The following is a 22,211-nucleotide window of genomic DNA, read 5'->3' on the forward strand; positions in this document are numbered from 1 at the left end:
TTATTTATTTATTTATTAAAAATACCCCTAAAGGCCCTCGCGCAGGAGGGTATTACATAGGGGGTGTTCAATACAACAAAAAAATGTTATAAAGTGGGTTTAGTCAAACGTGAAAAGAACAACGCATGAGCGAACACAAATATCACAATAATATTAGCTCCAAATAACACAAAGATAGACATGGAAGAAGCAACAACAAACAAAGAGAGAACAATGTGTCGGAAGTTATACAATAAAAATAGCAATAGTTTTATTTTCACTTCACAACTTCCGTCATTATTAGTTCATGAAATTTAACAGAATCAATGACGGTGGCTATGTGTGATGGCAGTGCGTTCCAGTCAACGATTGTACGTGGAATGAATGATTGTGAATAGTTAAGGGAATGACACGCAAAACGCTTCACTTTGAAAGGATGGTCACGTCTGGGAAGGATGGCAACTGGTGAAGAAAAGAAGTCGTCATGAAGCAATGGGTGATGATAAAGTTTGTGAAACAGTGATAACCGTGAAACTGTGCGTCGTTGAGACAAGTCTGGCAGTTCTGCCCGAATTTTCAATGCTGAGACACTAGAATGACGGGAGTAGTCTGAAAAGATGAAGCGAACTGCGCGGTTTTGAAGTGATTCGATGTTGTTGATTAAGTAAGCTTGGTAAGGGTCCCAAATGGCACATGCATACTCGATTTTAGGCCGTATTAGGGTGATGTAAGCAAGTTTACGTAGGTGCGATGGAGCATGCTTCAAGTTATGTTTTAAGAGACCTAATGAGCGGTTAGCAGATGCGAGTATGACGTTGATGTGATGATTCCAGGATAAGTCTGAACTAAGGTAAACACCAAGGTATTTGTAAGTAGTAGTAAGTTCAACTGCAGTATTATTTAAAGAGTACGAGGTGGCAATGCGATTAGGGCGTTTAGTGAAGGACATAAACTTAGTTTTAGAAGTATTAAGGCACATTAACCATTTAGAGCACCAAGAGGTGACGCAGTCCAGGTCAGCCTGGAGTGCCCGTTCATCATCTTTACATAAAATTTTGCGATAGATCACGCAGTCGTCCGCGAAGAGCCTGATTTGGGATAAAACTGTGTTAGGCAAGTCATTAATAAAAATTAAAAAAAGCAAGGGGCCCAGGACGCTGCCCTGAGGAACGCCTGAGTACACTTTCCCAAGGGATGAGGAACTGTTATTGACGGATGTGAATTGGACTCTTCTTGAAAGGAAATCTTTAATCCATGCGAGTACAAGCGGATGAATATTAACCTGTGTTAATTTGGTTAGCAACCTGTGATGAGGCACACGGTCAAAGGCTTTGGAAAAATCAAGAAAAATTGCGTCAGTTTGTATGCCAGCGTCAACGGAAGAATGTAAATCATGAACGAACCCAGCAAGTTGAGTGTCGCACGAGTAGCCCTTTCGAAAGCCGTGTTGATATTTGAAAATGATGTTATGCTCTTCCAGATAGTTAATTACCTGCGAGTGAATTATATGTTCGAGAAGTTTGCAAATGGTGCTAGTTAATGATATTGGCCTATAATTAAGTGGGGATGAACGATCACCAGATTTAAAGATGGGTGTTCTTTTAGCGATTCTCCAGTCTTCAGGGATTGAACCAGACGACAAGCACTGCGTAAAGAGAGCAGATAAGATGCGATGAATGCCCTGAGCAACATTTTTTAGTATCTTGTTATTGAATCCAAGGTGATCAGATGCTGAAGTCGTTTTAAGTTTGCTGAGTAAGGAAAAGATACCGGCTTCGTCAATAACTATTTCGGGCATTGAGTTAACGGAAAAAGGGATTACAGTTGGCGATGACGTAACGTCCTCTCGAGTAAACACTGACAAAAAGAAATTATTTAGGACCTGCGCGCACTCGTCCTCGGGAATCGCGTCACCGGTAGCATTTGAAAGGGTGATGTCGGGATGATTACAAGGGTTTATTGTGCGCCAAAACTTTCTTGGGTTGTTGGTTAACATTGATGGCAGATCGTGAGTGAAAAAGTTACGGCGGGTTGATTTTAGCAGCGATTGGTACTGACTGTCACAAAATTTGTACCGGGACCAGGAAGCCGATTCTTTATTTTTATTAGCTTGCCTGTAAAGGCGTTTCTTTTTGTTATTAAGTCGCCGAAGCTGGTTATTAAACCAAGGAACTGTGTTAGTACATGTAATTGTTATGACGGGTACAAATTTGTTTATGAGGTCGGCAAATTTATTTTTAAACAAACTCCAGTTTACATCTACTGATCGGGTTTCATGATTGTCGAGAAACACTCCTGCGAAAGTAGACAATTCCTCGTTGATACGATCGTAGTTAGCTCTACCGTAACACCTAATTTGCTTTTTAGTAACGCTTTTTGAAATGGGTGAAAAGTTCAGGTTTCCTGTGATAATGGCGTGATCGGAAAGACCATCATGATGTACAATATCAGAACAAAGATTGGGATGGTTTGTTAAAATTAGGTCAAGGATGTTAGCCGAGGTTGAAGAACGTCGTGTGGGCTGACTGATTAATTGAAACAATGCGAAATCAAGGCAGATGTCCAGGAAAGCACGAGGCTCCGATTCCAAGGAAGCTTCAGATAAGGTAGACCAATCGATAGTGGGAAAATTAAAATCACCAAATATGACTAGCGTTGGATTAGAAAACTTCGATGATATCTCGACTAATACTCTGCGAAATTCGACTGTGAACATATTCATATCAGGGGGACGATAAACAGTACCAATAATTATGTTGGTAGCACCATTCTTCAAAGACACCCATGTAGACTCGAGATATGTATGAATGAAAATGGGAATAGCAATAAGGTCTTTACTAAGGCCAAGAAGAACACCCCCACCTCGGCGGTTTTCACGGTCGCAGCGATACAACTTAAATTCAGAGTCAGTGAGAAGGATGGAATGATCGGGAATGCTGTCATTTAGCCATGTTTCCGTTAGTGCGACGACCGATGCAGAGCATGAATCGACCAGTGAGGAAAGAGGCACGCTTTTGGGCACTACACTTCGGATATTAGTAAACAAAAAACTCGTAGTCATGTTCGTATTAAGATGTACGCGTGAGCAAAAATGCTGATTAGCCCTAGTAGTTGGGCGAAAGACTGCAGAGTGTCAATGGCTGTCGCTATTGCACGGTTTTGAAACAGGCTGAGAAACACGTACAGCGCATTCAGCTTCAGTGTCCCAGAAATACGTGTCATTGTTAATAGTAAGTTTGTTAAAGTTAAGGCGCACGCGGTCACCATCTTTCTTTACCGTTTTAGAGAACTGCCACAGCTTACGTCGGATATCTCGAACAGCTTCTGAGTAGTCACGGGAAACGCTGAATGTCGTGTTTTTCAGCTTGAAGCCGTTGGCCATGACTGTTTCAACTTCCTTTTCGTTGAACAGCTTAGCAATGATAGGCCTCGGTTTAACAGGTGAAAAACGGCCTATGCGGTGCGCCCTAGCTATGGTGGATACGGATATGCCAAGTTTGTTAGTACAAAATTCACGGGCGAGACGCTCGGAGACGTCCCATGCTTCAGATTTGTTCGTATCGCTAATACCGTAAAAAAGAACATTAGAGCGGCGTGAGCGGTTTTCCAGGTCGTCTATTTTTTCTTGCATTTTTGAAATGTCAGGTTGAAAGGAAGTAGAAGCCCCGGGTGATGCTATCGCCTGGCTTTTTGACTCTAGTTCTTCGACACGTTTAGTTAGAGCCTGTAAATCATTCTGCAGTGAAAGATGAATCTGTAAAATTTTGTTAACGCTTTCAAGTAGGTTATTGTTACTGGCCTCAAGCCGCTGTACTGTGTTGAGCACACTTTCAAGCTTCTCTTCTTGGGCCTTAGTCATCGGCCCAGGATTCATCTCAATATCGCCTCCAAGAACCAAAAGACGCCACATGTGCATTGAAACCGCTCGGAAACGCTTCAAAACATGAGGGGGCCACGACACCGCTAACAGACAGACATCATTGCTGCGGTAACAACTGCACTCATAGTAACTGACCTGGAAGAACATGATGGGTGAGTGACACGGCATTGAATCAGCGATGCCGTGGCCCGTGTCTCCGCTGGAATCACCGCGCTTTAAAGGTTCAGGGTCAGCTGACAGCGTAGTACGTTGCCAGACGAAGAAGCGCGTCGTCACCAGAAGTGGCGGCTCGTCCAGCGGCTGAATCCGGGATAGGCCGTCTTCGGTTGGGAAAGCGGCAGCAGCATCAGCAGAGTAGACCGGCGGCAGGGTTGACGCAACGGCCGATAAACAGCTATTCACAGCCAGCAGCACTATCTGGAAGAACATGATGGGTGAGTGACACGGCATTGAATCAGCGATGCCGTGGCCCGTGTCTCCGCTGGAATCACCGCGCTTTAAAGGTTCAGGGTCAGCTGACAGCGTAGTACGTTGCCAGACGAAGAAGCGCGTCGTCACCAGAAGTGGCGGCTCGTCCAGCGGCTGAATCCGGGATAGGCCGTCTTCGGTTGGGAAAGCGGCAGCAGCAGAGTAGACCGGCGGCAGGGTTGACGCAACGGCCGATAAACAGCTATTCACAGCCAGCAGCACTATCTGGAAGAACATGATGGGTGAGTGACACGGCATTGAATCAGCGATGCCGTGGCTGAATTTTTGCGTCTACTTAAAATGTACGTTCCCACCATAACAATATTGAACGGAAACAATCCCTGTGGTTTAATAGCGCACTAAAACGTCTAAACAACAAGAAAAAAAGGTCTCTTTCGTTCCGCAAACTCATCTCAATCCGAACTTAAGTGGGAGAATATTACCTTGCAGTCAAGCAATACGACAAGCAGGTCTCGGAGGCCAAACACGGCTTTTTTTTTTCAACCACGTTGCCCTCTATGTTGCACAATAACCCGAAACGTTTCCGGCAATGCATTAATCCCCGCTGTCTAAGACTGTTTTTCTCCGTGAGAGTTCTGGCTCCCCAGTCCCTGAAACCGAGGTCGCGGATGCTTTAAACACTGCTTTCCGTTCTGTTTTCTCTAATGACTACCCTGAAATTCTTCCAGTATTGCCACCTTCTCCTTATCCCTCCATGGCAAACATTACTTTTGACGTGAATGGAATTGGTAAAATTATTGATTCATTAAAACATTTGTCTTCGTGTTGTACTGACGGCATTAACTCCAAGGAATTAAAAAGCACTAAGCACATAAGTAGTCTTTTTCTAACCTTGAAATTTCAACAGTTTCTCCCAACTGGATCAGTCCCCACTGACTTGAAAGTCGGTAAAAATATTGCCATCGTTAAAAAAGGCGACCTTACAAATCCTAACAACTACCGTCCAATTTACATCACCAGTGTTTGCTGAAAACTCATGCAGCACGTCACACACTCACACATTGCCACTTCTCTGTCAGATGTCAATTTCGTTCGTCCTAACCAGGGCGGATTTCGCAAAGATCAGTCTTGCGACACTCAACTTTCTCTGTTGAGACCACAACAACACAGAAAAGACAATAACCCATGGTTCCTATTAGAGATGGGCAAAACGGCTCACTTCAGTGAGCTGCATGGAACGGCTCAGCTTACTGAAATGAACCGGTTCATTTCAACGGCTCACCGGTTCACTTAAATCTTTAACCTGCGCTATGCATATTCTATAATTATTTGGCTTTGAAAAACGATATATGCATAAGTGAATAACCGTGTCATTGGTAATTTCACTATGTTTGGAGAATATTTTTACATATTTTAAAAGCGTGAATTTTTAGTCGTAATAAAAGAGAGCAAGCGAGCGAGGAAAGGCAGGGAGGTTAACCAGAAGTCAGTAATGAAACTTTGTTTTCTGATATTGGGGATAAAACACTTGTGATACTGTAACAGGCAGAATGCGACGTACTTTCGTCAGAAAAAAATATATATCACTTCATCGTCATTACAGGAGCTTTTCTGTTTTTGTGTTACTGTAAATGAACAGTGGTCAAAATAAGAATGAAAATTCTTGTAAATTACCTTTCAACTTTATTCATTTATTCACATACGCACGCTGACTATAATATGAGTGAGCAGTAATGCCGTACAAAATCAATGTCTAAATATTTCTTGAAAACAATACAAAAATCATATGAGAGATCCACAAAACTCCCGCGCGTACCTGTCGTTTTCTTTTTCTCTCTTGAGCGCACGCGCGATACAGGCGATCATACAAACATGGACCAGGACAAAACAAGAAAAAAAGAAATAAAGTTCTATTACCACACAACATATCATTCGCCTCGCTTTATTGATGTTCTATTAATTCACGCTCAGAAAATGCACAGAAATGGATGCCATGAGAGACATTTTCATGACTACACTAATTAGCACAAATGAAGACCAGGACGTAAACTGTACGTTCACCTGTTGTCTTTAACGACATAGAATACCGTCTTCGAAGTGTTCTTGCGCCAGCGCACGGATTAGTGACAGTCGTCACTAATCGTTCGAACACCAGCAGACAACGAACCGTACCATCCTTTGCCAAATAAAGCTTCTTTACTTCTCCATTCGGTGGCATCAAGTGCCACACCATAGGACGCACAAAAACCAAAAGGACGAGCAGCGAGTGTCTGCCCACGTCGGCAACCACTCGTCGGTCAAAAAACGAAACCTCGAAACCCAACAGAAGACCCGGCTCTCGTCGTTTCTCTTTCGCACCCGCTTGTCTTCGCGCCTGCGGGGGAGAAACGATGGTATTCACAAATAAACCCATCACTGTTTTGATGATCCAAATATCATCTCACTATCAGGGAGGGTGCAGTCTACTTGATTGGAGCAGTATTTGGGGGGGGGGGGGGAGGGTTGCTACGCAGCGCTCCGCAACACCCCAATGAACGCAGCTTCGCGTCGGCGTTTGTGCCCCCGTGCCGTGGCGGAAGCCGTGGTGCTGGGCGCCGACGCGAAGCTGCGTTCATTGGGGTGTTGCGGAACGCTGCGTAGCAACACCCCAAAAAAATACTGCTCCAGTCAAGTAGACTGCACCCTCCCTGATAGTGAGATGATATTTGGATCATCAAAACAGTGATGCGTTTATTTGTGAATACCATCGTTTCTCCCTCGCAGGCGCGAAGACAAGCGGGTGCGAAAGAGAAACGATGAGAGCCGGGTCTTCTGTTGGGTTTCGAGGTTTCGTTTTTTGACCGACGAGTGGTGGTCGACGTGGGCAGACACTCGCTGCTCGTCCTTTAGGTTTTTGTGCGTACTATGGTGTGGCACTTAATGCCACGGAATTAATAAAACGTGAATAAAACGTGGCCAATGATCTGTTGTGTGGTAATAGAACTTTATTTTTTTCTTGTTTTGTCCTGGTCCATGTTTGTATGATCGCCTGTATCGCGCGTGCGCTCAAGAGAGAAAAAAAAAACGACAAGTACGCGCGGGTGGTGGCTAGTCACCACCAGCCCAGCGTTTTCTTTGTCAACGCCTCCTCCGTTCCAACGACGGAGGCTAGAAACATGGTACGCACGAGCGGCGCAGCGTGGCGCCAGCGGTCGAGTACTGTATCTTCTAGCAATTGGAAAGTCGCGACCGGCAGTGCCCCGCCCCCGCTGTACCTACTAGCAATTGTAAAGTCACGTCCGGGCTTGGTTGACCAGGGCTTGTTGTGGTTCTGGGTCCGAGCTGGACAGGGTCGCCTCCCACTCGACTATCGTCGGATTATGCTTGGCCAATATTTTCGGATTATGTTGGCACGCCCAGACTAAGTGGTATAACCTGGCCGTCTGGGGACAGAATTTACATGGCGGATTGTACGTCGTATGATCTATCTTTGATAACACATAAGGATTGTGAAAGGACAATGTTTGTAAGCGTCTCCATGCTACCTGCGTTTCCGTATCTAATTTGGGATCAGGCGGTGGTAAAGTGGGTCTACTCAGCCGGAGGTGTTGCAGGATCACAGAATATGAAAAAGGGGCTGGGGATCGTCCTGGTCAGCGAGAAGTTTTGCTGTGGAGGAATCGGCGGAGTCCCGTTGAGAACCGGCTCCCTTTCTTCAAAAGAACCGCCGCTCACCTTTACTGAAGCAAGGCTCACACATTCTTAGAAAGCGCGGCTCACAAGATCCGGCTCGCTCCTGAGCAACCCATCTGTAGTTCCTATTTCAATTACTCGTGGTACATTTTGCAGAGAGTACACATAACTATTTCAAAGCAAACGAATAAACGGCACAAGCAAAAGAAAACTACCCAATTAAGCACGGTAAGTACTTCAGCTATTCTTCAAGCAGTTTGGAAGGCGTTAACAGAAGCGGACACCTTTAAGAATAAAGAAATCCGCCGAGTAAGTCGGAAAGGTAGCACAAGAAGTACCAGAAGTACTAGAATCATCAAAAAAGAAAAAAAAATGCAGAACACGGCTGCAAATTCAATTATTCCTGCATTCTAGATGACGCGAAAAGGATAAAAAGTCATAGGCCTGCGCGGCACACGCAGCACAGTCGCAGCGTAAGCTGGTTGAGCGGCGCAAGAGTAGCTCCAATTTCGGCACCACGCACAACAGGGTCTTCGCGGCAAAGTTCTCCACCTCGATTTTGACGAGAACGATCTGAACTGTCCGCCCGGCGTCGAGCTGCGGCTTGTAATGCTCTCTGCACAGCAGTCCACTGAGCCCGATGATGCCTGGTTGTAGCCGCGCACGTAGCTCTACGATTAGCTTCTTCAGCAGCGGTTCATACCTTGCGAGGAGATGCAATAACGTGTACCGAAGAGGTACCCACAATACGTGGCGCACATCTAACATCGGGATAGCGTTGATTGCGCCTCTCGTCTGAATTGCATCTCGTCGCACGCGGCGGTTTCAAGCACGTTAACTAGATGGCGCCACCATACTGGTGGAGGCTCGGGTCGTCTACGCCTGCGCGCCGCGTGTTTAAAGGAATATTTCTGCTGCGTGACAGCAAGCGCTTCCGTGGCTCAGTCGTAAAGCATCTGACTCTTGCCATCCAACCTGGGTTCGATCCCGGTGGAGAGCGGGTACTTTTTTTCGCATTTCCGGCGATAGCGGTTACGGCCAAACCCGGCAACGGCATCATCCCGAACTATAACAGCTTACGCTGTAATAAATGATTCAAAGAGGTACATAATCTCTAAACATTGCTTGATACGCGTTCTACTGGGCATACACCTGTCACCAACCTTCTTCCCACAACAAGCATCAATGCATCGCCGTCGTCCTTGTAAAACTGTGCATCCTCCTGAATTGGAATTTCGCGTTTCGGAATAGCGTGTGAACGATAACGTGCATAAACATAAAGATTGCACGACAATAAAGGTGGATAAACAGGTACACTTGGTGAGATGAATCGTTGCACACGATGAATGTAAACAAAATTGGATGCATTGCCATCAGTTGCAAAGCATTTTATGGACGGCTTTACTAAAACTTACCGTCGAATATATTTCAACATGTGCGATGGATCGGCATATTTGTTTCTTTTTATTCTCTGGAGCACCAAAGTATTTATGATGCTGCCACTAGCCCATTGCAATACGTTCAGTTGAAAGTAACATTGTACTTTAAATAAATAAATACGCCCGAATAAGTAACAGAGTGCGCGAAAAATAGCGTATTATTTATCTAGGTTGGATCTCTAGGCAGCGCTTCAGGGGTGATATCAATGGAGCTGAGAAGCTATCCCATCGGAGCAGTGAAGAAATGTTTACGCCATTAGAGCAGCTCCACTTTGCTCGAGCTGACCTCGTTTTCCTGTCATCCGGCATCCTGTCTGCGGGGTGGACGTTGCAACACAAAGGGCCTCGAGGAAGCGTCGCGAAGCAGCTGGCGTCGGTGGTATATTGGTAGCATAGCTCCCTTCCAAGCAGTTGACCCGGGTTCGATTCCCGGCCGACGCAGGAATTTTTTTTTATTTCAGAAGCTCAAATAATATCTTAAGATAGCATTGTTTTTATACAAAGAAACAAGGTGTTAGCCTTTGCGGAATATAATGTTTCGCTGATCAGCCACGTTGGTGGCGCCATCTTGTGGCTACACTTGGTGAAATGAATCATTGCACACGATGAATGTAAACAAAATTGGATGCATTGCCATCAGTTGCAAAGCATTTTATGGGCCGCTTTACTAAAACTTAGCGTCGAATATATTTCAACATGTGCGATGGATCAGCATATTTGTTTCTTTTTATTCTCTGGAGCACCAAAGTATTTATGATGCTGCCACCAGCCTATTGCAATACGTTCAGTTGAAAGTAACATTGTACTTTAAATAAATAAATACGCCCGAATAAGTAACAGAGTGCGCGAAAAATAGCGTATTATTTATCTAGGTTGGATCTCTAGGCAGCGCTTCAGGGGTGATATCAACGAAGATGAGAAGTTATCCCATCGGAGCAGTGAAGAAATGATTACGCCTTTAGAGCAGCTCCACTTTGCTAGAGCTGACCTCGTTTCTCCCGTCATCCGGCATCCTGTCTGCGGGGTGGACGTTGCAACATGAAGGGCTACGAGGAAGCGTTGCGAAGCAGCTGGCGTCGGTGGTATAGTGGTTAGCATAGCTGCCTTCCAAGCAGTTGACCCGGGTTCGATTCCCGGCCGACGCAGGAATTTCTTTTTATTTCAGAAGCCCGAATAATATGTCAAGATAGCATTGTTTTTATACGAAGAAACAAGGTGTTAGCCTTTGCGGAATATAATGTTTCGCTGATCAGCCACGTTGGTGGCGCCATCTTGTGGCTATGACATTCACCATAGAGGACACGGTAATATTGGACTGAGTCGCCAAATTATGCGCAACTGCTGGTGGAAAACGCTTCGGCAGCGACATAATCGTGAACATTCCATCATATTAAAATTTTATTGGACGAGAACACTTGAGTAGCACAACAACTTTTCGAACACGGTTTTAGTTGAATACAATGCCACAATATGTCTCTGCCAGCGTTACTGCCGGTGTCCACAGCCACCGTATAACTCTGTATACGCTGTGAAGGATGGTACGTTGGCTGGCAAGCTAAAACTCCCTGTGTTCACTTTATTGATCTCTCTTTCTAAATATATTGTCCCACCTGAGCATGCTGAATATAGTTATGTATATGTGTATGTATGCTGAATAGGTACGTATATATTCCTAGAAACTTGGAATACAACATGAACGCCGATGAAAGCCGTTTGTGTCACAAAAAGAAACTAATCTATATTTCAGCATCGACTAGCGCAAAAAACGCGATAGCACCAAAGTAAGCGCAAAAGATACGCTCTTTTATTGCAGCTGACTTCCACTGTCGGTACCTTAAAGCAACCAAATAAAGAAAAACAGCGCCACTACCTTTGGACGGCGGTGTGTCTGTGGGAAACAAATTCTGCGCCGATTCAGCCACGTGCACAAAAAAAGTTATTACGCGAGAACTGTTTGTAAGAGCAGGTGTGCGCCTGTCATTGTGAAGGTAGTGAATGACAATGGAACAGAGAAGACAGATGCGCTGAACGTTTTGACTAAGGGAAATTTTAACGCGATAGCGTTTAGGGCCCCGTGTCGGAGAAAATCCTGCGTCAGCGTGGGCGCGGGCCGGCGTCGTTGGCGGAAATCATCATCCCGAACAACCCCGACCGCGCAGGCCCTCCGCGTGGCGCAAGGCGTTAGTGAACAAGATTGAATTTATCAAAGTGAAATCCGTCAGAAAAATCGTAAAGTGCGACTTAACCACAACCTACGGACGCGATAGCGTGTGACTGTAATGTGAATATACCAGAAAACATAATTCAATTGCTTGGAAGCCTGATAATCAGCTAGGAATCTTTGAATGCTATCCCGTTTCACTATTAAAGGGGAAGCCTAAGCGTACGTCCTCTAAATTTTTTGCGGCTCTTCTTCCATTGCCCTTCTCCTTATTACAGCGAATCTTTGGATGGATAGGCGAAATCGCCTGTCCACAGAAAACTATCATCACCAGCATTGGCTCGAGCGTCATTATCTTCTCCTGCAGCTGGCTCTATGGCTCGGGCTTGTGCTCGGCATGCGCTCGTACCACTGTGTGCCCGCGTTCGTCATTGTCATGTGCTTCCACAGCTGGCTGCGTTGCCGCTCATCATTCCAGCGTAGAATTTCACTTCTCTTCTGCCATCGTAATGAGGAGGCCGCTTTAACGGGGGTATGAACCATTGCTTAAGGGTGTATGAGCCGTTCATTGTCTTACATAACGGACACTGCGGGCGTTATTGAGGTAGAGTGCTTTATGTAGAATAACGACATTATATACAACAGCCTGTGCATGCAAGTGTACACCAATTTGGGCTTCTCCGTGCTTCCAGTGTGTGACATATGAAGTTTTGATTGCAAGTGCAGGTAGTGTGTTCTGTGTTCTGGTTACTGGTCACATAAATCAGTAGCTCCATTTGTTTGGTAGTAAACACGTTCTTGTCAGAGACTATGAGTACTCAAATGTAATAAGTACGTCATATTCTGTGATATAAATATACAAGATTTCAAGCATGTCAACGGTAAGGGAAGTCTGTAGCCTTAGTGTTATCTGCTACGTACTGAACGAAGTCCCATTATGCATGCTATTTTCAAGTGCTTGTAGCAACGGCTGCGACGTTACAGCTAATTACTATGTCGTGTGTCCTGTATTTTTTTTTTTTGTCTTTATGTACCTGATGATAGAAAATGCCTGGAGCTAAATAATAGGTGTTTCTTACCAAATGTTGGCGCCGCTTTGACTTTGCGGGTTGTAAAGCGCCCCTTCCTGGACTTGTTGAGCCTCCTCTTCCAGCGCCTTTGTCTAATTCGGTCCTGAGCTTTGCCCATTGAAGCATTCTCGTTGAATGTAACACAGTGAGCTGAGTCCTGTGGGAAAAAAGTAACATTCGTGAAATCATTGTGAACATGAAAATGTAATGGTAAACACCTTGAACAGAAATCTGTCTGCCTGGGTAAAACGTATATCCTAAAAGGTGAGTCTCCAGGCAACATTTCTTCTAAGCAAAAACTAACCCACCAATTCGAGTTAAATTCAGTTTCCTCGTCAGGGGCGACTCACTAGCAACAGCATAAAGGCAACTGTATGCAACTTCGGAAAAACGCATGTGCATGACGACTCAGCACATGGCACCTTCTTCATTTAACGACTGCCTCTCTGACAAGTGTTTTAGTATCATTGTTTATTACTAAAAAATCTGGCTGACCACACGCATTCACACAAATCTGCTTTTCACTGTTATGAATAGCACACCTGTGCTTGCAATGCCCGAGTGAAGGCCTCCACAACACTGTCAAGACGATGCACCTTATTGCCTTGCTGCACATCGATTGAGCAACATAACATTGTCATATCATTCTGTCAGTTCACTGAAATTGCAGTGATGCAGTGGTGAGAACACATTCATAAGTGTGATGCCTACAGACAGAGGGCGAAAGAAACGTTTATTGTTGAAACAGTGTCCCGAGTGAGAGAAATATTTTATACACCCGTTTTCTTCTGCAGAAAGCATGCATGACTATCCGTGACATGCATAACATTTACATTAAAACGCACTTGTTTTCATAGTAGGTCCTGAATATGCAGTCGACTTGGGAGCAAAGCGGTTCAGCAGGCTATTAAACTACTCTAACGACAATGTCTGGACCATAGGAGACAGCTGGCGGAGGTCACTCAGAAGGCGAGGGTTCCCTAGAATAGCCTGCAGTTTCGTGAAGGTGGGAGATCCTGTTGGAAATAAAGATTCCGTAACTTTTGTTGAACTTGGCTTAGAAATGAATTGCAATTCTGTAACACCTGGTGAAGGTGCATTTAGAAAGCTACAAATAGCATAGATTGCTATGAATCCGAATTACCTCTTGTCATCCATTTCTTGTTGTCAAGAGGCCCATGCATGCAGTCTGTGAAGGGTCCTTCATGCCCGTTGTGTTGGTTACGTATGTGATCCAGCAAGCTTCGCCACATGCCCACAATGAGGTCCCCGTCACCATGACTTGCTGCAGCCACGAAGTACAAGTGGTTTATTATACTCCTACTCCTAGAAGTATGGAGCCACAGTTGCGATGCTTATTTGCAATGCTCAGTTTCTTATTTATACTTGCATGAAACAATAACATAAACTCAACTTCTGTAAACCAGAACAAAATCAAATAGCTTTGACATCGAAATTTACCTTTATTTAATTACCAGTTCAACAATGGTTTCCATAAAATGATGAGCAATAGTCGATGTTTCGTAGCCGATGCCCACTCATTTTGTTTCCTTTGTGTTGCATGTGGCGGTTACAATGACTCTGTGAAAATTGGTCTGCGAGTTTAAACTAGCTCTTATTCTTTTATTTTATTCAGTTCCCAAGCCCCAGGGTATTTTCGAACTAACAATAATACACCTAATCAAAACGTAGGTTTGGAGACCTCAAAGCAGCACAAATTGTCCACGAGCTGACTTTGTTGGGGGATTTACTCTAGTGAACTTTCAAAACATTTGTGTCAGCTAAGCAAAGCCATAATTATTCCGTGACATCAAAACACTGCAGTTTTGCACTCATGCGAAATGACTCTAAAGGCATAAGTTACAATGATGAGGGAAATGCACCACTTTTTAGAAATGCTGAGCAAATTGAAGTTGAAATTCCCAAAATACGTTTGCCAGAAAATTCGTCGCAGGTAGTGTAGTTTGGGCAGATGGGCACATCCATTAGCCAGTAGTATACAATAGAGGGGCTTTCGTGGCCCATTCTACAATGGCGTATCTCGATACCCATGTTCAAAATGCAATTTGTTTTTATGTATTAACTGGTCTTTTTGCTCGTTTTCCTCAACAGGAAAACGGTGCACTGCTGAATTTCGAAACCATGTACAAAACACCTGCATTTGCCTGTACATTTACGTTTACCTGGCAGAGTAACAATATTTTTATTGCTATAGTGCATCACATATTTTTAAAGAGACAATTTTCTATTTCATTTTGTGCATTTTTATTGCTATTAAGAAATAAAAGAACAGCATAATTATAGGCCATTTAATGCTTATCTTTCCATTTGTAAGTCCAAAATTTTTAATTTTGTGCACTCACATAAAAAGTGCGGTGCTTTTTAATATTCAGCATTTTCTTATCCCAATATAGCTTTCACATTGAAGTGACACACTTTTTAGCGTAAAACAATGTGTGAACTGTCATAATTATCTTTATTTTCTGGTGCTCCTCACATAATAGGACAAACATTCGAAGCCTGCATTTTTAACTCTAAATAGCTCTTGGATTAGTGTGCGTTCATAGATATCTTACTCAGCATTACAAGGTTGCTAGCCCAACTCTTGTCTCTGAGTAATCGCATTCCTCTAACGATGCACTTTTTATTTCGAATACACTTGAAACATACGCATGTAATAGCTAAAACTAAGTCGAATTAAGGCGGTCACAATAATTGCAAGACATACTGTACAGAAATGCTGCGAAATAATTTGACCACTGCGATAATCGTAGCTGCAAGAACAGAGATATGGCGAGCATCTTTACCAGTGATACGGGGCTTGGAAGAAATACGTCTATCCACTGCCTTGCATTACTGTCTGAACAGTGCACTTACCCATCACTTAGGATGTTATATTACATCAAATGGAATTAGGTTCATTCCATATGACACAAGTCAGAAAGCAAGTACGTGGTTTATAGATACCCTTGGCAATGGGCCAGAGGTCAAAGTAATGCTTCATGCCTGGCCTCTCCTTTCGACAATAGCTCCTGATGGCAGGGTGTCGGTCTACAAGGAATACTAACAGGTGCAGTGTGAGCATATAAATTGAAGGCAAACTATAAAGTTCATCTGCAACCGCGCTAAAAACTATTGTTCTTCAATTTTCATCCCCCATTTTATATGTAGCAAGTAAGGCAACCAAGCCTAGACAGCGGTCTCTCATTCACAATCACAACAAAAATTAGTGCATCACACGGGAACGAAGCACTGTAGGTATGCATGGTGTACCTTGTTTTAAAATTAGCTCATGGTATTCTCAGATATATGGAAATACTTACTGCTGGAGGGCGTCACTCGTGTGAAACAATTCATTACTAAACGAACGGAGTGGCATGAATCTATGGCCAGCAGCCAGTCAACTTGTGCTCATTACTAAAACGTAATCCAATGCATTGGATGGGAATGGAAACATGACTGCACTCATTTCATGTAACGTGAAGTGATGTTCATCAACTGTACGTGTAATATTAGTATTTAATCCAATAATTTGTTTTAGTGCAAAGTGCTCGATTGACACTTCTATAATCGTTCTACTTGCTTAGCGTCCGCACTGTCGTCTGCTAAGTATGAGATGAGTATAATAATTACTAGGCCAAGCATTACTTGCTGCATTGCACTTCCACATAAACTTCTGTAGGGTGCCGTACATGTATGCATGGAAAATGCTGAGCATAAATAAAGCAATTAAATACCTCCACTTGTTACCTGTAGTGATGGAATCTATGCTGACACCTTGCTTGTCAAGCCTCTGCAGGCTCCTGGCAAGCCCCTCCTTCTCCATAGCATTGCTGCTCGATACAGCAGCTGACTGCATGGGGATACGTACATGTCATCATCAGCCTCTAGCACCAACTTGCTTTATTTTATAGAGTTTGCACTTACACACCTCGTGAACCTGAATTTGTTCGCAATGTAAGATGCGCTTCACCGCAGTGATACATACATATGTTCCGTATTTCGCACTATGTCCCGGTGAGTCACAGCGGACATGCCGAGCCAGGTCCACATCCACGCCAGCCACTCTGCTTAGCAGCTGGGTCTGCTGTTCTTTGTAAAGCAACACAGAAGGATGCGACACACTGTAGTAACACCGGCTTTGACAAACGCAAAATAATGTCGACACTGCTCTTTTGCAGAGTTGCAACCATGCCAGTACACAATTCGCCCAAATAGCCATTCATCTGGACGTGCCTCGTAAACATCTTATGTGAGCTTTTGTTACTACAATGTACTGTTTTCTAAATTTTGGGTATTAAAAAGCAAATATAAGTGCGTAATTAGAGATGAAAAAAATTGTTCAATGAAGGCACAATTCCCCACTTTCTTGCACAATGAGTAACACTAATTTTTAGCACACTTGCATTAATAGGCACTTGTCACAAATTCTTCAACAGCCCACTGTCGTTTTGACAAATCTATACCTAACTTCACGAAGTACTGAATACACATTCATCCTTCTTGCATTGCAGGCAAAATTGTTGATACCACGAAATGAGTAGCCGTGGTCTCACTTTCAGCATTACATTTTACCATGCAGTACAATGACCTATGTTTAAGTATTCATTAGATGTGGTCTGCCTATTTACATTGTATTTTAGCACAGTTTATTAGAAAAATAATTCCAAGGTTCCAATAATGCAAATGTTTCTGCTGGATAGGGCTGCACTTTAATTTAGTTATTTGAGGATTAACATGCATGCTTAGAAACTGCACTTTACCCTACCTTGGTGTACACTGATTTAATGCAGCATGAATAAGACTTATTCTTGTTGATTACATGAGCTACTAGATTGAAAAATCAAATTATCTAACATAGTGCTTCAAAGATAATAACATTGCTTGCCTTTTCTACAGCTGGCACCATATAGAAAGCCTGATATTTAACAAGTTGTCTAGCTGATGGCCCGCACATTAAAAGACTGAAGAAGTCGCAATGTTTGGGACACTGTGCAGCCTGAAAACAGCAGTGCCGCTGCCATTGAAACATTTCCCACTGGTTTGTCTCCAATTAGCGGCTGGCTCTTCGATGACGTGACATGCCTACAGTTGTCACAGCTGCTCCTGACCGTGACCATTAAGCCCACGACAGAAAATTTGCTGGTATATTGATTGTGGCAGAAACTGCACGCCACCGGAAGGAGCTGTCTCAAACAGCTCAAAAAACCATGAACTTTCGCTCCTCACGAAAGGTTGTGACCAGGTTTTGGTTTTCACTTGTATGCGCTGTTCGAGTTCGTGGCTGAATATGGCGGTCGAATGCCAGGGGCGGCACTACTGAAGCGTCGGCTGTTGGGTCCTTGCCGTTGGCAGACGCCAATTCAACTGGCCCATACACCCACTGCACATAGCAAAAATCACACTTGTTATAACGATGATTAGATAATTATATTATACGGAATGCTCTTGCATTCATTGTGCGCAAGCTTTCAAATTCTCAACACCGCAGGCTACAACATTTTATCGTCCAAAGAGGAAGAACCATGCACTGTCGCATTCGTCTAACTACGTTGTATGATTTGCTTTATATAAAATTGCAGTCATAGAGCACAAACGCCACATTTCACTATAGTTTACCTTGCAAACGTGTCTTCGAAGGATTCAAGAGTTGGTTTGTAGGTTTCATCACCAGCAGCTTCTCGGAACTCGCACTCCACAGCGGGCATTCTCAAAATCAGCGCAGGAGAAGCAGCTACATCTGCATCCTCTTGTGTTCTTGCCAAGATGACTTCGGCAGAACTAGCTCTCTGCGTGCCTATAGACACCAGCAGACGTGCAGCGAAGTGGGCCTGCGTGGCTGTTTGATTTCACTACATTACGTCACTATCGCAAACATACCTTGTTTTTCATATGACATACAGCGCACAGTAATATACATGACTGGTGCCAACTGTAGCTGCTTTTCTTATTGTAAACCCTCTTTCTGAAGTCTAGTGACTACGTAGAAACAAACACTTTACATGAACAAGGAAAGAGAGTCTTATAGTACTCATTATGTTGTTGTGACAAAGTGTAGTCATGCTTACCAACACTCTTTTGAAGATGCCGTGATGTCTGCACTCTTATTGTGCGTTGTTCTGGCCCTGTTTGCGTTCCCACAGAATGCAGTACACGAGGGCTGTGGTCAGCTGCCACCCCAGTCTGCGTTCCCACAGTAGACACAGCCTGACTGTATCTGCATTCACACGGCACAACCTGCAAACAATGTACTCTTATGAGGCATGACTAATTCATCGCTAGTTGTCAATACTCCAGTATGAATTACATTGAATAAGGGAAAGAACGGCCTTCATTATATATTACAGAATTGATGCAGGAAATTAACATTGTTTCTTTGTGAAATAAACTATAATTAAGTGAGAATTATCTACTTACAGTTCATTATATAAACTGTTTATTTCTGCTAATATTTGCTTAAAGCCATTGTCTGTTAGAACCACGAAAATTTAGTGCAACAAGTGCATAACACTTCGAAAGCTATGCATAATAATGAAAACACTGACAAAAAACAGTGAAGAAAGCGTCAATTTCAGCTCTTATGAAACATTCTGTGCGTGTGTGCATGTGTGTGTATACAGGGCGGGGAGAACTTGGCGAATTAATCTAGAATGCTGCATGCACTGTATAACAATAAACAACGTTTAATTCTTGTGCCAATTGAAGCAACACTCATTTTCAAAGAACTCACGGAACTAATTGTTTATACCTGAAATGAAAAAAAAAATAAAACACTCGAATCACGATACTCACTGGCTGTGAAATCGGCGATGCCTCAATAGTGCTGGCACCCAATGCTGCAGCTGGAGTTGGCTTGGTCTATGATATCTGCAGTCACAAATCAGTAAGGCATACAATTGAGATCTAGGACATGCTGCACACGACTCGTTAGTGTCGAGTCGACGTCTTTATTTCTCACCACGAATATCACGCTGCCACAATAGCCCTGCGCACCAATCCTCAGCAGCTGACATAAAATGGGTTTATGATATGACAACAGAGTGCAATGCATCATCCGGAGTTTTGTTTTGCTCTTATTCTACTTTTCTTTCCAGTCGAGTGACGGCTATTCGGCAGCGTGAATGCTGATGAAGAAAAAAAATGTGCGAAAAGCGTTTCGCAACATGACACCATGTAGCTCAGCGCCGGTGCACCACTGTTTAAACTGAACGCGCGACGTAAAATCTTACATGTGATCGCATGGTTCGTGGTCGGGCATATGGTGCAGCACGAACAGTGGTGTGAAGATAAAGAACCGATTACTCGGCCACTCCAAAAACATGACATCACACTACATAGAGGAGCATTTATAAAAACTTACCGGCCTTTTTGGAAGGAAGAGAGTTGGCAGCGCATTTGGCCTCAGGCGGGGTGTCAGACCGCATCCCAACTCCTGCAGTAGGCGTGGGTCGTGACGGTATTCTTCGGCACGGAAGTGTCGCCCACATACACGTAAATCGACATTGCGCTTTGATTCTGCCGAAACGCCAATGCGCTCAAGCCAGGCATTGCGCAGGGCGTCGTCATAAGGCAGCCGGTGTCGCGTCGTTTCGTTTTCCCAGTCGGCGCTTTTGCAGCCAAGCACCGCAGACGGGTGCCTTTTAGCCATTGCAAAACACTATCGGACTCTGTTCGCGCAGCTGATCAATCCGCTAAGCACGACTGCGTTAGAACGTGAGCGATTTGGCACTTGCGTTGCGGGCTGTAGTTACCGATTCGCAAGGGACGACGAAGAGCAGGTAGCACGCGTACTTTCTAGCAGACTAACCGGAAGTCATAGGTTCTTGTTCGACCAATGGGCATCGTCACCGCCGTTCACATCGCCAGATGCACCCTGGTGACATCGTGACGACCGCTGGAGATACCGGAAAGGCCAGGAGAGAAGGACGGCATTGGTTTTTTTTTTGTGTGTGTGTGTGGCGCGTCCGCGGCGCGTAACGCTGAAGCGTTTGGCATCGTTGATCGTGACGGCATTCTGAACTCTATGCACGCGTTTACTTGAAATGTTAAAAAAATGTCTGAGGTGGTTTAGGGGCCCTTTAACGCTATCCCGGAGTGTGCGTAGGCTAGCGCGAAATTTCCCGCCGTTCTCTCGACCCGGGATGATTACGCCGTTGGGGCTGTTCCACGTGGCTCGAGTTGACCTCGTTTCTTCATTCATCCGGCCTGCCGTCTGCGGGCGGAAGTTGCGATATAAAAGGCTACAAGGAAGCGATTTGAGACAGCCGGCGTCGGTGGTATAGTGGTTAGCATAGCTGCCTTCCAAGCAGTTGACCCGGGTTCGATTCCCGGCCGACGCACATTTTTTTTTATATCCAATAATTTTTGTTTTTCTTTTTTCAATCGTGGTACAATTCTAGTACGCTGTAACCGTGGCTCGGGCTCAGTTCTGACGTTGCCTATTCAAGTACATGTAAAACGCAAGAATGCTTTTCTTGGCTAAACACGGCGCCGATTTCAATGAAATTTGTTGCGTTTGACAGAAAAACACTAAACTCTAGTGACTCTTGGAAGCGAAATTTTGATTTAGGGCCTGAATCTTTTTAAACGAATTTTCAAATGTTCGTAAGTTTCCGAAAAATATAAGTACGACGTTCACAAATTCGTAGCTCTGCACCTTGAACACACATCGCAGTTCTGTAAACTGCACCTATTAGAGCACCCTAAGCAGACGAATTTGATATGGCAATTTATATCTTACGTGAATTTGTTACATCGTTTACAAAATTATTGCAGAAGTTCTACTCACAACTTACTGGTCTATGTGTTTGCCATACATAATATATCAATTTTGTCCGCTTTCGATGTACTATTAGGTGCAATATACCCTTTCTCATTGCTTAGGTACAGAGTTGTACACTTGATAGTTTTGTTTTCTGAAAAGTTGCGATTCCTGCCAATTCTTATTAAAAATTGATGGCCTAAATAAAAAATTAGCAACGAACTTTCACTACATTCTAACTCTTTTCTTTCAAATGCAACAAAAACATCATAAAATTTGGTGCAGTGGTTGCCGAGAAAAACGATTTTTTCTTTCCCATTTATTTAGACAGGAGGCCTCGAGCTAAAGCTTACTCTTAAGAGAAAGCGTTTAGCTCGAGAGCAGCTCCAGTGTTCAGATGCATGTAAAACACAGAAATGCTTTTACATGACAATTGCTGGACCGATTTGAATCTAATTTGTTGCACTTGAGAGAGAAAGGTAAACTTTAGCGACTGTAGGAAGCAGAATGTTGATTTAGGGCCTCGAGGTTCTAAGATATCTTTCTTAGGGTTGGTAAGTTTACCAAACAAAGAAGTAATGAACTTTACAAATCCGTACCTCGGCACCAAGTAGAGTTATCGGAGTTCTGTAAACTTCATGTGTACTTTATTCATTTATTTATTCGTAATACCTCAAAGGCTCCATTAAACAGCAGAATAAATGAGGCATTGGCAAAAAGAAGAAATGGCGGGTCCGGCTAGGTGGCGTGACTTCAAAAATTGTCTTCTTCAACGGCAGTTTTGAAACGAGAAATGTCGGTGACTACGCAGATGTTAAAA

At 43.8% G+C, this 22,211-nt stretch overlaps 3 non-coding genes across 3 annotated transcripts; all 3 read left to right on the plus strand.

Annotated features, from left to right (window-relative positions):
- Window positions 1–9,769: 9,769 nt before the first annotated feature.
- Window positions 9,770–9,840, plus strand: Trnag-ucc (transfer RNA glycine (anticodon UCC)). Its single transcript has one exon. It is a non-coding gene; the product is annotated as a tRNA-Gly (tRNA).
- Window positions 9,841–10,472: 632 nt separating this feature from the next.
- Trnag-ucc (transfer RNA glycine (anticodon UCC)) lies at window positions 10,473–10,544 on the plus strand. The gene has a single exon. It is a non-coding gene; the product is annotated as a tRNA-Gly (tRNA).
- A 10,353-nt stretch (window positions 10,545–20,897) lies between these two features.
- Window positions 20,898–20,969, plus strand: Trnag-ucc (transfer RNA glycine (anticodon UCC)). The gene has a single exon. It is a non-coding gene; the product is annotated as a tRNA-Gly (tRNA).
- Window positions 20,970–22,211: the final 1,242 nt, after the last annotated feature.

The sequence above is a fragment of the Dermacentor silvarum genome, chromosome 9 (genome assembly GCF_013339745.2).
Source record: "Dermacentor silvarum isolate Dsil-2018 chromosome 9, BIME_Dsil_1.4, whole genome shotgun sequence".
Taxonomy (NCBI): domain Eukaryota; kingdom Metazoa; phylum Arthropoda; class Arachnida; order Ixodida; family Ixodidae; genus Dermacentor; species Dermacentor silvarum.